At 29.0% G+C, this 12,400-nt stretch overlaps 1 protein-coding gene across 2 annotated transcripts in view; it reads right to left on the bottom strand.

The window, feature by feature from the left end:
• The window catches only part of LOC145246614 (uncharacterized protein RP688-like), a 74,958-nt gene that overhangs the window by 18,108 nt on the left and 44,450 nt on the right, over nt 1–12,400 (bottom strand). Inside the window, exon 1 of one of the 2 annotated variants that reach the window (XM_080108281.1) lies at nt 10,573–11,111. The exons of the other annotated variant lie outside the window; for it this stretch is intronic. The gene's annotated coding sequence lies outside the window, so the exon portion shown is untranslated. Of the gene's footprint in view, nt 1–10,572; nt 11,112–12,400 lie in introns of those variants that run through there. 2 annotated transcript variants of the gene reach the window in all.

Below are 12,400 nucleotides of genomic sequence, written 5' to 3'. Positions count from 1 at the left end.
GCGATAGTTCATTAAAATTGTGGGGTCTGCTTTCGCGCCTGGTCCACAAAGTATGGAAATAAAAAAACCCTTCCTTTTCATAACATCATACTTTCATAAATCAGAGTCCATTTTTTGTAGGCTGTTTTTGAACCAAGTCAACGACGGGTACTTTTGCTAGTATATATATATATATATATATATATATATATATATATATATATATATATATATATATATATATATATATATATATAATGTTTATTTGTAGTTTATCTACTTGGGCAATACTTACATATGCATGATTAAAAAAACAATCTCGTTTAGATAGCTCAATAGTGCAATACTAGAGTTATAAATATTTTTCTTTCAATATAACACGTTAATAAGGATAGATAAACCCATATTTGGAAAGTTTTTTTCTTTTATTGATCACCACATTGCCAACAAATATGTTGGCCCACAGTGTTGGCATATAGGGATATAATTGTTCATCAAATTATAATTTGCACATGCCTGGGATTCATCAGCGCGTTAGAAAAAACAATTTTGGACAGAATTCTCAGTCCATGAATAGAACCATTTTGTTATTTTGACTAACGTTAACGCCTTATACAGCCTAACATCACAAGTGCATTTGAGAAGTTTTATTACCGTACAGGCAGAAAGGCACCGCATATAAAATCAACAGTAGGTTTTTTTATATGACAGGGGCACGTTCGAAATGAATGTTTCTGTTTAGAGAACAATTGAACCATGATACTTGTCTTTTAAATTTACGAACTTAATTCAAGTCATTATTTTATAAAATCAATAGTACATTCTCTGCAATGCAATGTAAACTACAATGTATTGTGGACTAATTCACATCGGAGAGGCCTGCGAAATTTCCCTCTGATGCATTTCGATGGGTTCCCACGGTAGGCAATTAATCAATCTGATTGCGACTGATTGAAAAAGGGCCGATTTCACCGAGTTCGATGACAAAAAATGTGGGAGAGTAAAAAGTTCGTTGACCGTTATTCAATCTCGGCCAACGTCGACTCTCCGTTCTAGTATATATATATATATATATATATATATATATATATATATATATGTGTGTGTGTGTGTGTGTGTGTGTGTGTGTGTGTGTGTATGTATATATATATACATATATATATATATATATATATATATATATATATATATATATATATATACTAGCAAAAGTACCCGTCGTTGACTGGGTTCAAAAACAGCCTACAGAAAATGGACTCTGATTTATGAAAGTATGATAGGTTATGAAAAGGAAGGGTTGTAAATTTGGGTTGAATTCGGGGGGTATCAAAACCAAAGCAAAATATGATGAAAGTAAAAATAAAATAGATAAACCCCATAATTTATTATACCATACCTGTTCACACTGAAACACTTATCACAATATTCTGTGGATCTATATTAAAAAACCTTGTTAAACTTTGTGACATATTTACATTCTATGGAGGTCAGGTGCGAACGAACACCCCATAATTTTATTATACCATATTTCTTCAAACTGAAACATAATTATCAAAGTATACTTACATAGATAGATATGAAAAGTCTTTATTAAAGTTTGTGCCTATTTCCATTCTATGGAGGCCAGGCGCGAACGCAGGCACCACAATTTTATTATACCATCCCTATTTAAGTTAAAACATACTTATCAAAGTATTCTTATGTACATCTATATCAGAAACACTTGTAAACGTTTTTTTTTAATTTTTTAATTTTTTATTTCCATACTTTGTAGATCAGGCGCGAACGCAGACCCTACAATTTTAATTAACCACTGTTCTGATAGATCAAACATACCCATTCCTGTGCCTCGATACATCTTCTATCATTATATGTAATCAGCTTTTTTAAAATAGTCAACCGTACAGGAGCCTATTCGTGACCACACACACACACACACACGCGCACGCGCGCGCGCGCGCACATTCAGTTTTATATGATATATATATATATATAAATATACATATATATATGTATATATATATATAAATATATATATATATATATATATATAGAGAGAGAGAGAGAGAGAGAGAGAGAGAGAGAGAGAGAGAGAGAAAGGCTGAGAGAAACATAATTCAAAATATAGTCATGTTTATATTATTTTAAAAAAATATTTTTTAAGGTTTAGTTTGATCTTTGTTGATTTTTTTTGTTTGTTTTTTTCAAAAACTATTTGATCAATAACAATTTATTCAATGTCACATTTTTTAAAGTTATGTACAGGCGAGAAACACTACACTACACACACACACACATGCACATACACACACATGCACACACACACACACACACACACACACACACACACACGCACACTCGGTATCGTGTCTGACAGTTTTATCCACAGAGAAATAGTGAAATGTTACATTGGAAATCGCATTTAACAAAAAACCGATAGAAAACGTGAGTTCAAGTTTATGTTATAATAAACTATAAATGTGCAAAACATTTTTGCATAGCATTATTTTTTAATCATTTTATTCGACTTATTTGGACTACTATTCTCATTTTGACGAACTCGAAAATTTTTTGCCGAACTCGGGGATCTTTTTGCCGACAATTTGCGCGAAATTTCGATCGGAACTTTTTATTTAATTCACGGGTTAGTATGTTCTCATCCGGTCAACCATGACTAAGTAGAGTTCTAAATGATTCGTAATTGTATTTTTGAGTCTCGCCCAAAAGAGTGTAATATACAACTGCAATTCACCAAGTACTTTATCCACTGCGCCACATTCTAGTATGAGTTTTAGAAGTCTTAAACCTGTTTTAGGTGTATAATCTTACTACATAGCACTATTTATTATTGCCTATAATTAATGTAAAAATATATATAATTTCCCCTACTGTCTATCTGTGCCTAAATCTAAACGTAGATTTCATGACTGAAGCTTCTTTGCCAGAACTGCCCGCCTTTGGAACATTGTTCCACTGGCCTACTTTCCGGTTGAATACAACATGGTAGCCTTCAAATCCAATGTTAACAAGTGCTTGTTAACCCGTCCTCATAAACAATCAAATTCTACCCAATTTAAACCATTAATGATTACTACACTATCATCTTATATTCATCAACCCTTATCCTCAAGTGGCGTTCGGCCCTTGATAAGTGGTGACTCCCAAGTAAAAGGAATTATGAATATATATATATATATATATATATATATATATAATATTAAGTAATATGATTGATAATTTAAAATTTAAAAATCAAATTATAATTAAATTAAAAATTAAAAATCCGTTTCATAAGAAGGAACAACAACAAAATCAATTATCTGTACGATCGTTTCGGAAAACAATGCTTTTTATTGTGGTATACATCAAGTTATGTACAATAATTATATATAGATTTTTGATAAGCAAGGTCTCCTCATCAGCAAATTTTGAAGGGTTTTTATTGAATTTAAAAGACACCATAAATAAACCTAGCATTAAAAGTAAGGCAGATGAATCTGAAAAAATTGAAATAAAAGGCCTGGATTTAAAATTTATAAGAAAATTAATATGGGTTAGAGATAAAAATAAGTAGAGAAAAATATATATTTTTGAATTTACATAATAAATTTGCTTTAAAAATATATAGAGATATTTGCCTTTTAATTTTTCGTTTTTTGAAATCAGGAGCTGTGGTTAAAATAGTCATTAAGATGTTTGCTATGGCTTTTTATCTTATTGAATGATGAATTTTAAAAGGGGGGCGCTCGTGCAATAAACTGTTTCCGTTAGCGTATTTTTGATTTAAAGACGCTACGGTTTATATATATAGAATATTATTATTACGTATTTTAAGGGGATATAATTGTCATGTTTTCTTTACTTTTATTTATTTTAGGGTGTAAGGGAGATAATTAGTCTAACTTAATTTATTAAAAAAAAAAATTGTAATCTATTTTTACTAATAAGTAATTTTTAATGATTTAAGGTGGTTTATATTTATTAAATTTAAACCAACGTTTATGACTACATGTCATAAGCTCCTGTCTTGAATTTAATAGTTTGGTTGTATTTTTTATATCTTCATATTTTAAAATTTTTAGGGTCTCTTTTGTACATAGTGCACAAAATTTATCTCCTGGTTTATATGATTTGCAAGTCTCAATTATTTGCCATTTTAAGTTGAAAGAAATATTGCTGTTTTTTAGTTGCCAAATATAGTTTGATAAAGTAGTTTGGTTTGACAGAGAGTTATTTTTAAAAGAATGTTTGTGCGTTGAGATTCTATGTTTTATTAGGCCAGAGGTGGAACCAAAATATATTACCTCTTGCTTGTTGTGATTATTTTCCTTTAAGTTAGACTAATTATCTCCCTTACACCCTAAAATAAATAAAAGTAAAGAAAACATGACAATTATCTCCCCTTAAAATACGTAATAATAATATTCTATATATATAAACCGTAGCGTCTTTAAATCAAAAATACGCTAACGGAAACAATTTATTGCACGAGCGTCCCCCCCCGCTTTTAAAATTCATCATTCAATAAGATAAAAAGCCATAGCAAACATCTTAATGACTATTTAACCACAGCTCCTGATTTCAAAAAACGAAAAATTAAAAGGTAAATATCTCTATATATTTTTAAACCAAATTTATTATGTAAATTCAAAAATATATATTTTTCTCTACTTATTTCTATCTCTAACCCATATTAATTTTCTTATAAATTTTAAATCCAGGCCTTTTATTTCAATTTTTTCAGATTCATCTGCCTTACTTTTAATGCTAGGTTTATTTATGGTGTCTTTTAAATTCAATAAAAACCCTTCAAAATTTGCTGATGAGGAGACCTTGCTTATCAAAAATCTATATATAATTATTGTACATAACTTGATGTACACCACAATAAAAAGTATTGTTTTCCGAAACGATCGTACAGATAATTGATTTTGTTGTTGTTCCTTCTTATGAAACAGATTTTTAATTTTTAATTTAATTATAATTTGATTTTTAAATTTTAAATTATCAATCATATTACTTAATATTGTATTAGCTCTAGGACATTTAACTATCGAGCTTATTATATATCTAAATTACAACGAGCACTTTCTATTTCCTGTATTTTAATTAAACTAGTAATTTCACTGTTACATTAAAATACACTCAGCTCTTTAGACTATTGTTCTAATCTCCTTTAAATTATATATATATATATATATTGTTGACTCCCATATATATAATATAATATTGTTGACTACCATATATATATATATATATATATATATATATATATATATATATATATATATATATATATATATATTATAACACTCAAGATAAGAACAGTAGTCCGAAGAATCCAAATAATACGAATAATGAATCCTCATCTCAAAATTCAGAAACGTAAAATCGTTTTAGTTTTCTCTTGAGTTGATTTTTAGCATTTTATTCACTAGACGAATAATTAAATGTGAATTTAGCAACGTTGTGCATCGAAATCGGACAGAAACTAACAGGGAGGAAGATGGAGAGAGAGAGGGGCGAGAGAGAGAGTGAAAAAAAGAAAAAAGAAAGAGAGAGAAAGTGACAGGTAGACAGTCCCTGTCTGTGTGTTAAATACCAGACCAGATACTGCGTGTTTACTGGACACACGCTATTTTGTCTGGTATTTGTATTTATTGTAGATATCAAAGCTGCCTGTGTGCCCTTTAATTAGCATTTGACTATTAGACTTGAGAAGGCAAATTTTCGGTTGGAATGTCATACAAATTTCATGATAATCGAAATATATATATATATATATATATATATATATATATATATATGCATATATATATGCATATATATATATAAAATCATATATATATTTACTATATTAGACTAGCGCGGGGAGGGCGCCAGGCTTTGCCCGCTTAAATATGATATCTTAATTTGTCCAGATTTCGTATATATTATTATAAAGTCGTGATTTCAAAAGTAAAAAAAGAAAGGTATTTGTGTTCCATCAGTTAGGATCGAAACTGAAACTGTAGCATTCAAAACTGGTGGCGTTACCACTGTATCATTATCAACGCATGTAAACTGATTAAAAAATAAAAAATAAACTAAGATCAATATACAAAATCTGTAACGATTTTTTCAATTTTGATCCCTTTTTGACCCTTTATGGTTAAAAGACCATAAAAGAACGGTCCATAAAAAAATCCAAACATTTGAGGCCCCTAGCTCTGCTCTGCGACTTTTAGTTTTAAAAGAGATAGAATTTAAAATATGGAGACAGACAGACATATAGCCTTTATATATTAGATTACATGTAAACATTTTTATATATTAGATTACATGTAAACATTTTGAAAACATTTGTGGAAAGAAACAAAAAGTGTGGTAATTTTGTAGTATATACAACAAAATGAAAAAATATTTAAATGGTGGATGCTCTGACGAACTACAAGCCCTTGTACCCCCTCGACGAAAATACCCCCAACAACAAACTCGACAAGCAGCGAAGTCCCACCCCTATGCAGTTGAGATCCCTAGATGTAAGAAAACCTTTTACTCTAATAGCTTCTTCCACAGAACTGCAGGACTTTGGTATTCTCTTCCGGTTTCGGGTTTCCTCAACTGTACTGACATGCAGAAGTTCAAGTGTAATGTAAACAGACAACTTAGGTCCCTGATAGTAGCCCCCTACATCGAAGTGGCGAAGTGCCTTGTTTGGGATGAAAATGTAAAAAAAAAGAAGTGGTAAATAAATAAATATATAACAAATAAATGTTATCAAAGGCGAAATAAGTTACATTTTTTACTTACCTGGATAAGTTTTTATGTTTTAACATATTTTAAAACTTTCAAAAAAAAAAAAAAAAGTAGTGCCGAGTTGGTAAGTTAAACCGATAACAACATGGCCGACAAAAACATGCCGTCTTTTGAGTGTTCGTAATGGCTCAAAACTCGAAAAATAAACAAAATATTGACAGAAATCTACCTAATAATTATCACCGTGACATTTATTGGGTCAATTTCTATCAATATTTTTTTTTCATTTTCATGATTTAAGCGATTATCGGGACTTTTCAGTTGAATATTTAATATCTGATATCTTGTCGTTCTAACTTACCAACTCAGAGCAGTGTCAGAAATTTCGTGAAAATAGTGAATAATTCCACCCCATCTTTCCAAGCTTATAACTCCTCGAAAAATGTAATTCAAGCCCTAATTTTTTTTTCAATTAAAGGAGCAAGGACCAAGGTTTTATTAAAAAAAAAAAAAAAAAAACAATGTGTTTTTTTTTTTTTAAAAAAAGGTTTTAAACTTCGGACTTTACAGGTAAATTTCTAAAAAAGCGATTTGTTTTTTTGTTTTAAATTTGAATATATTATTTATTGACATTTTCTCTTCAATTTGTGATATATAAAACTCCACGACATAAATTAATTATTTACTTTTTAATAGACATTTCAAAATGAGAGGCGTGAATTATTCGATCCCCTATCTTTCTAAGCTTATAACTCCTCGAAAAATGTAATTCAAGCCCTAATTTTTTTTTCAATTAAAGGAGCAAGGACCAAGGTTTCATTAAAAAAAAAAAAGACAAAAAGAAACAATGTGTTCTTATAAAATAAGGTTTTAAACTTCGGACTTTACAGGTAAATTTCTAAAAAAGCGATTTTTTTTTTGTTTTAAATTTGAATATATTATTTATTGACCTTTTCTCTTCAATTTGTGATATATAAAAACTCCACGACATAAATTAATTATTTACTTTTTAAGAGAAAGTTGAAAATGGGTGACACTTGGGGGGGCGTGAATTTAAAAAAAAACGTTTGTCTAAAATATTATATTCGGTTTATTGGAAAGAACATAAAATTTCACATTGACCCTGAAAATATCGTAAAAATAGAATCAATAGAAAAATTTTGATAGATTTTTAAAATTTAAAAATTTTAAAATATTGAGTTTAAAAATTGAAAAATATTGAGTTCGGAAAATTCATTACTGTTTAAAAAAAAAAATAGTTTTATTACTTTTAAAACAACTGTAATAGTTTATTTTGGAAGTATAATCCATAAAGAAAATAAATAACCCACTTTTAACAGAGAAATTACGAGATTTTTATATTGTATTCGCAGTTTCGTGTTAGGGGTGTCAAAAATTCCTACAAAAATTCTGATACTGCTACAACCCATAAAAAACTAATTCAACTAGGTAGAAGAGTAACTTATCTTGCCATTGGTAACATTTATTTGTTATGTATTTGGTGGTTTTTTTTACCACTATTTCGTTTTGTTGTATATACTGCAAAATTCCCAAAATTATTTTTAAATTTCGAGTGAGAGATCTTGTTAAGGGTGAACATATACATATATATATATATATATATATATATATATATATATATATGTATATGTATCCATCATTTACTGCAACAATGCTCAATACGTAAAGACATGTCAAGTAAACTACATAGTAACGTCCATGTTTTGTTCCCTAACGAAATGATAACGCTAAATGTGTGTGTGACGAAAAATGTAGATATAATATATGAACATTTTTCCATTCAGTCTTTCATACACACACACACACACACACACACACACATATATATATATATATAATTGTAGGATTTATATTTAAATTTTGTACAGAATTTAAAAAAAATATTATTATTATTATAATTATTATTCTTATTCTTGTTATTATTATTGTTGTTGTCGTTGTTGTTATTATTATTATTGTTATTAATATCATTATTGTTATTATTATTGTTATCATTATTATTGCTGTTATTATTATTGTTTTTGTTGTTATTATTTTATTATTGTTGTTGTTATTATTATTATTATTATTGTTATTATTATTATTATTTTATTATTAATATTGTCATGATTATTGTTGTTGCTATTATTATTATTGTTATTATTAATATTGTTATTATTATTGTTATTATTATTATTAATATTCTTCTTATTATTATTGTTTTTATTAATATTGTAATTATTGTTGTTATTATTAATATTGTTATTATTAATATTGTTATTATTATTGTTATTATTATTAATATTATTATTATTATTGTTATTATTAAAATTGTTATTATTATTGTTGTTATTATTATTATTGTTGTTGTTATTATTATTAATATTGTTCTTATTATTATTGTTATTATTACTATTATTGTTGTTATTATTATTGTTATTATTATTGCCATTATTGTTATTATTATTGTTATTATTATTGTTATTATTTTTATTATTGTTTTTATTATTATTAATATTGTTATTAGTATTGTTGTTATTATTTTTATTATTGTTGTTATTATTATTAATATTGTTATTATCATTATTGTTATTGCTATTATTATTATTGTTGTTATTATTATTATTATTTTATTATTGTTGTTATTATTATTAATATTATTATTAGTATTGTTGTTATTATTTTTATTATTGTTGTTATTATTAATAATATTTTTATTATTATTATTGTGTTTTTTATTATTATTATTGTTGTTGTTATTATTATATATTATTATTGTTATTATTATTGTTATTGTTGTTATTATTATTATTATTGTTCTTGTTGTTATTATTATGGTTGTTTTTGTTATTATTATTATTATTATTATTATTATTGTTCTTGTTGTTATTATTAATATTATTATTGTTGTTGTTGTCATTATTATTATTGTTTTTTGTTATTATTATTACTATTACTATTACTATTATAGAAAAACTTCAAATTGCTTGTTTTAAATAATAACTTTTTTGTTTAAAAATTTTATTCTAAAATCCTATATTTTTTTACTTCGCAAAATTTAAATATAAATCATACCATTTTTACTTTGCTCTCTCTTGTATATTAAGATATTTTATTTGACTGAGATTATCTTAGATAAAATTATTTCCTCCCAACAACATTTTGTAAAACTGTAAACTACAAGATTGATTAATCTGTGATTCAACCCACCCATCTCATTGTTCGTATATATATTAATCAAGTTCGTGTATATATATATATATATATATATATATATATATATATATATATATATATATATATATATATATACATATATATATATATATTTATATATATATATATATATATATATATATATTAGTTTTTTTTTGGAAAAAGAAATCCAGCAGAGTGCTCAATTACAAGGAAAATCCGAAATGTGAGAGCGTATTTATATTTTGTGTACAGAAAGTTGTTAGATGAGACAAATCATTGGTACCGTCGGTTTCAAGCCCGATAATAAGGACCGTTTAAGGCTTGAAACCGACGGTACCAATGATTTGTCTCATCTAAAAACTTTCTGTACACAATATATATATATATATATATATATATATATATATATATATATATATATATATATATATATATATATACGTTTTAGCTTAGGAATATATATGCATAGCATGTATATACTTGCATTTACAAGTTCACGGAATGGTAATGTGTATGTAAATATTGTATTCAATGGCAATAGCAACAATCTCATTACTTAGGAATATAGATATATAGATTCATTCTCTCGAATAGTTCATAATATAGGTTGTTGTTTTTTTAATTAAATGAAAGCGAAAATCAAGTTTTTTTTCTTACCGAGAATCTGTGTAGCCTCCTCCACTAAATAAGCTTCATAAGCTGGTTGTTTCTTCCTTTTTTTTTTTTTTTTTTTTCGATTTTTTCCCTTTCCGAATCGAAGGTGTAATAATTGTAATTATCCGATCTTATTTCGTCTCGCTTGTGCAGTCAAACGTTTCTAGCATTTTTGTTGTTCTTTTGGATTTTAAAGAATTGAATTCTATCTTTATTATTACCTCTCATCGCTAATAAGGACTCCAGTGTAAATCGCGATGATGCTGCCAGAGGTGGTTTTTAAAATGTGTTTTCGTATTTCGTCGGTTTCGTTTACTTTGTCTGATGTAGCCAATCTGGCAGACCGAAAACGCAGAACGGTTTGGAATCGATAAACAGAAGCGCCGGCAACGGCATTCTTCCATATTTTGTTCTGCTACATTCTACCAAGCTTTCTCTGTTAAAAACTAGCGTGTAGTGTGCGCCTCTCTCTCTCTCTCTCTCTCTCTCTCTCTCTCTCTCTCTCTCTCTCTCTCTCTCTCAATCGTAGTCTCGGTCATTATGCGGGATTCTTGTTAAATTTTAAAACGAGGGGAGGGGGAAGCCTCTGTAACCGCGCCACTCTTCCATGCTCCCTCGGTTAGTGACATTTGTGCGACCCTTTTTTATTTTATTTTGTTTTTTCTGTTTTCATTGTCTAAAACGTTATTCTCTTTATTCCGATTTTGGGGTCTGGGCCTTTGTGTTAATGAGGCGGACTGTCAAATGGAACAAACATAACAGAAACACTGTAACAATCAATTAAGATTTTGAATGTGTGTGTGTGTGTGTGTGTGTGTGTGTGTGTGTGTGTGTGTGTGTGTGTGTGTGTGTGTGTGTGTGTGCGCGCGCACGCGCGTGTGTGCACGCGCGTATGTGTGTGTGTGTGTTTGTGCGCGTGTGTGTGTGCGTGTGTGTAAAATCGGAAATTTTTACAATGTTTCTCTCTCTTGTATATTAAGATATTTTGTTTGACTGAGATTATCTTAGATAAAGATATTGTTTCTGCTATGTCTATTTTCATTGGGATGACGTGCCTCAGGTTGATCCAAGTCGTACCGAAGGGGTGCCGGAAACTGAGGGTCGAACGTCGACGGGCGCGGGGACTGGTAGCTGATTGTCAGTGGCCACTGGTATGGGTAGTTGGACGTAAGTAACCACTGGTACGGGTACTTGGAGGTCAGTGGCCACTGGTATGGGTACTTGGACGTTAATGCCCACTGGTACGGGTACTTGGACGTCAGTGGCCACTGGTACTGGTACTTGGACGTCAGTAGCTATTGGTACTGATGGCTGGAGTCGCTGGATGCTGCAAAGTCTAAGCAGGTGCAGGAACTGGAGTGACAGGCTGTGAAAATGGGTCCCAAGAGGGACACAGAAATAACGATTAAAAGTAGTTTGTGACTCACATTAATAGTCTGTAGCATAGTCCTAAAATGGGTTATTTGAATATTGCTCCTATCCCCGTTCCCCACAGCGACTGGGTCCGCCAATAGGAAGTGCTTCTAACTCTCGGGCCGAAGTGAAGGAATTGCTGTGAAAGCCGATGACTTCATGGAAAGCTGTTTCAGTTACAAATAAATGACTATTATTAATTTTTGACCGAGTTACTTACGGGCAAGAATGTCTTGCGTGTTTATTGCTCGTATATATTTTATTTTCCATCTAAATATAAAAAGTCTGTTATTCTGTTTCGTTACGAAAATGTTTTTGTGTTGTTTCTTTGTTGTTGAAAAAAGTTCATTAACACTCCTTGTCGTGATGTTTTTGAGAAGTGTCAGGTTTCTGTTGAAGGTAATTCGAGCTTATTGAC

The sequence above is a fragment of the Euprymna scolopes genome, chromosome 24 (genome assembly GCF_053919585.1).
Source record: "Euprymna scolopes isolate OS-2025 chromosome 24, ASM5391958v1, whole genome shotgun sequence".
In the NCBI taxonomy this organism is placed as follows: Eukaryota; Metazoa; Mollusca; class Cephalopoda; order Sepiida; family Sepiolidae; genus Euprymna; species Euprymna scolopes.
The sequence above is the reverse complement of the archived record's forward strand: the minus strand, read 5'-3'. Positions and strand labels throughout refer to the sequence as shown.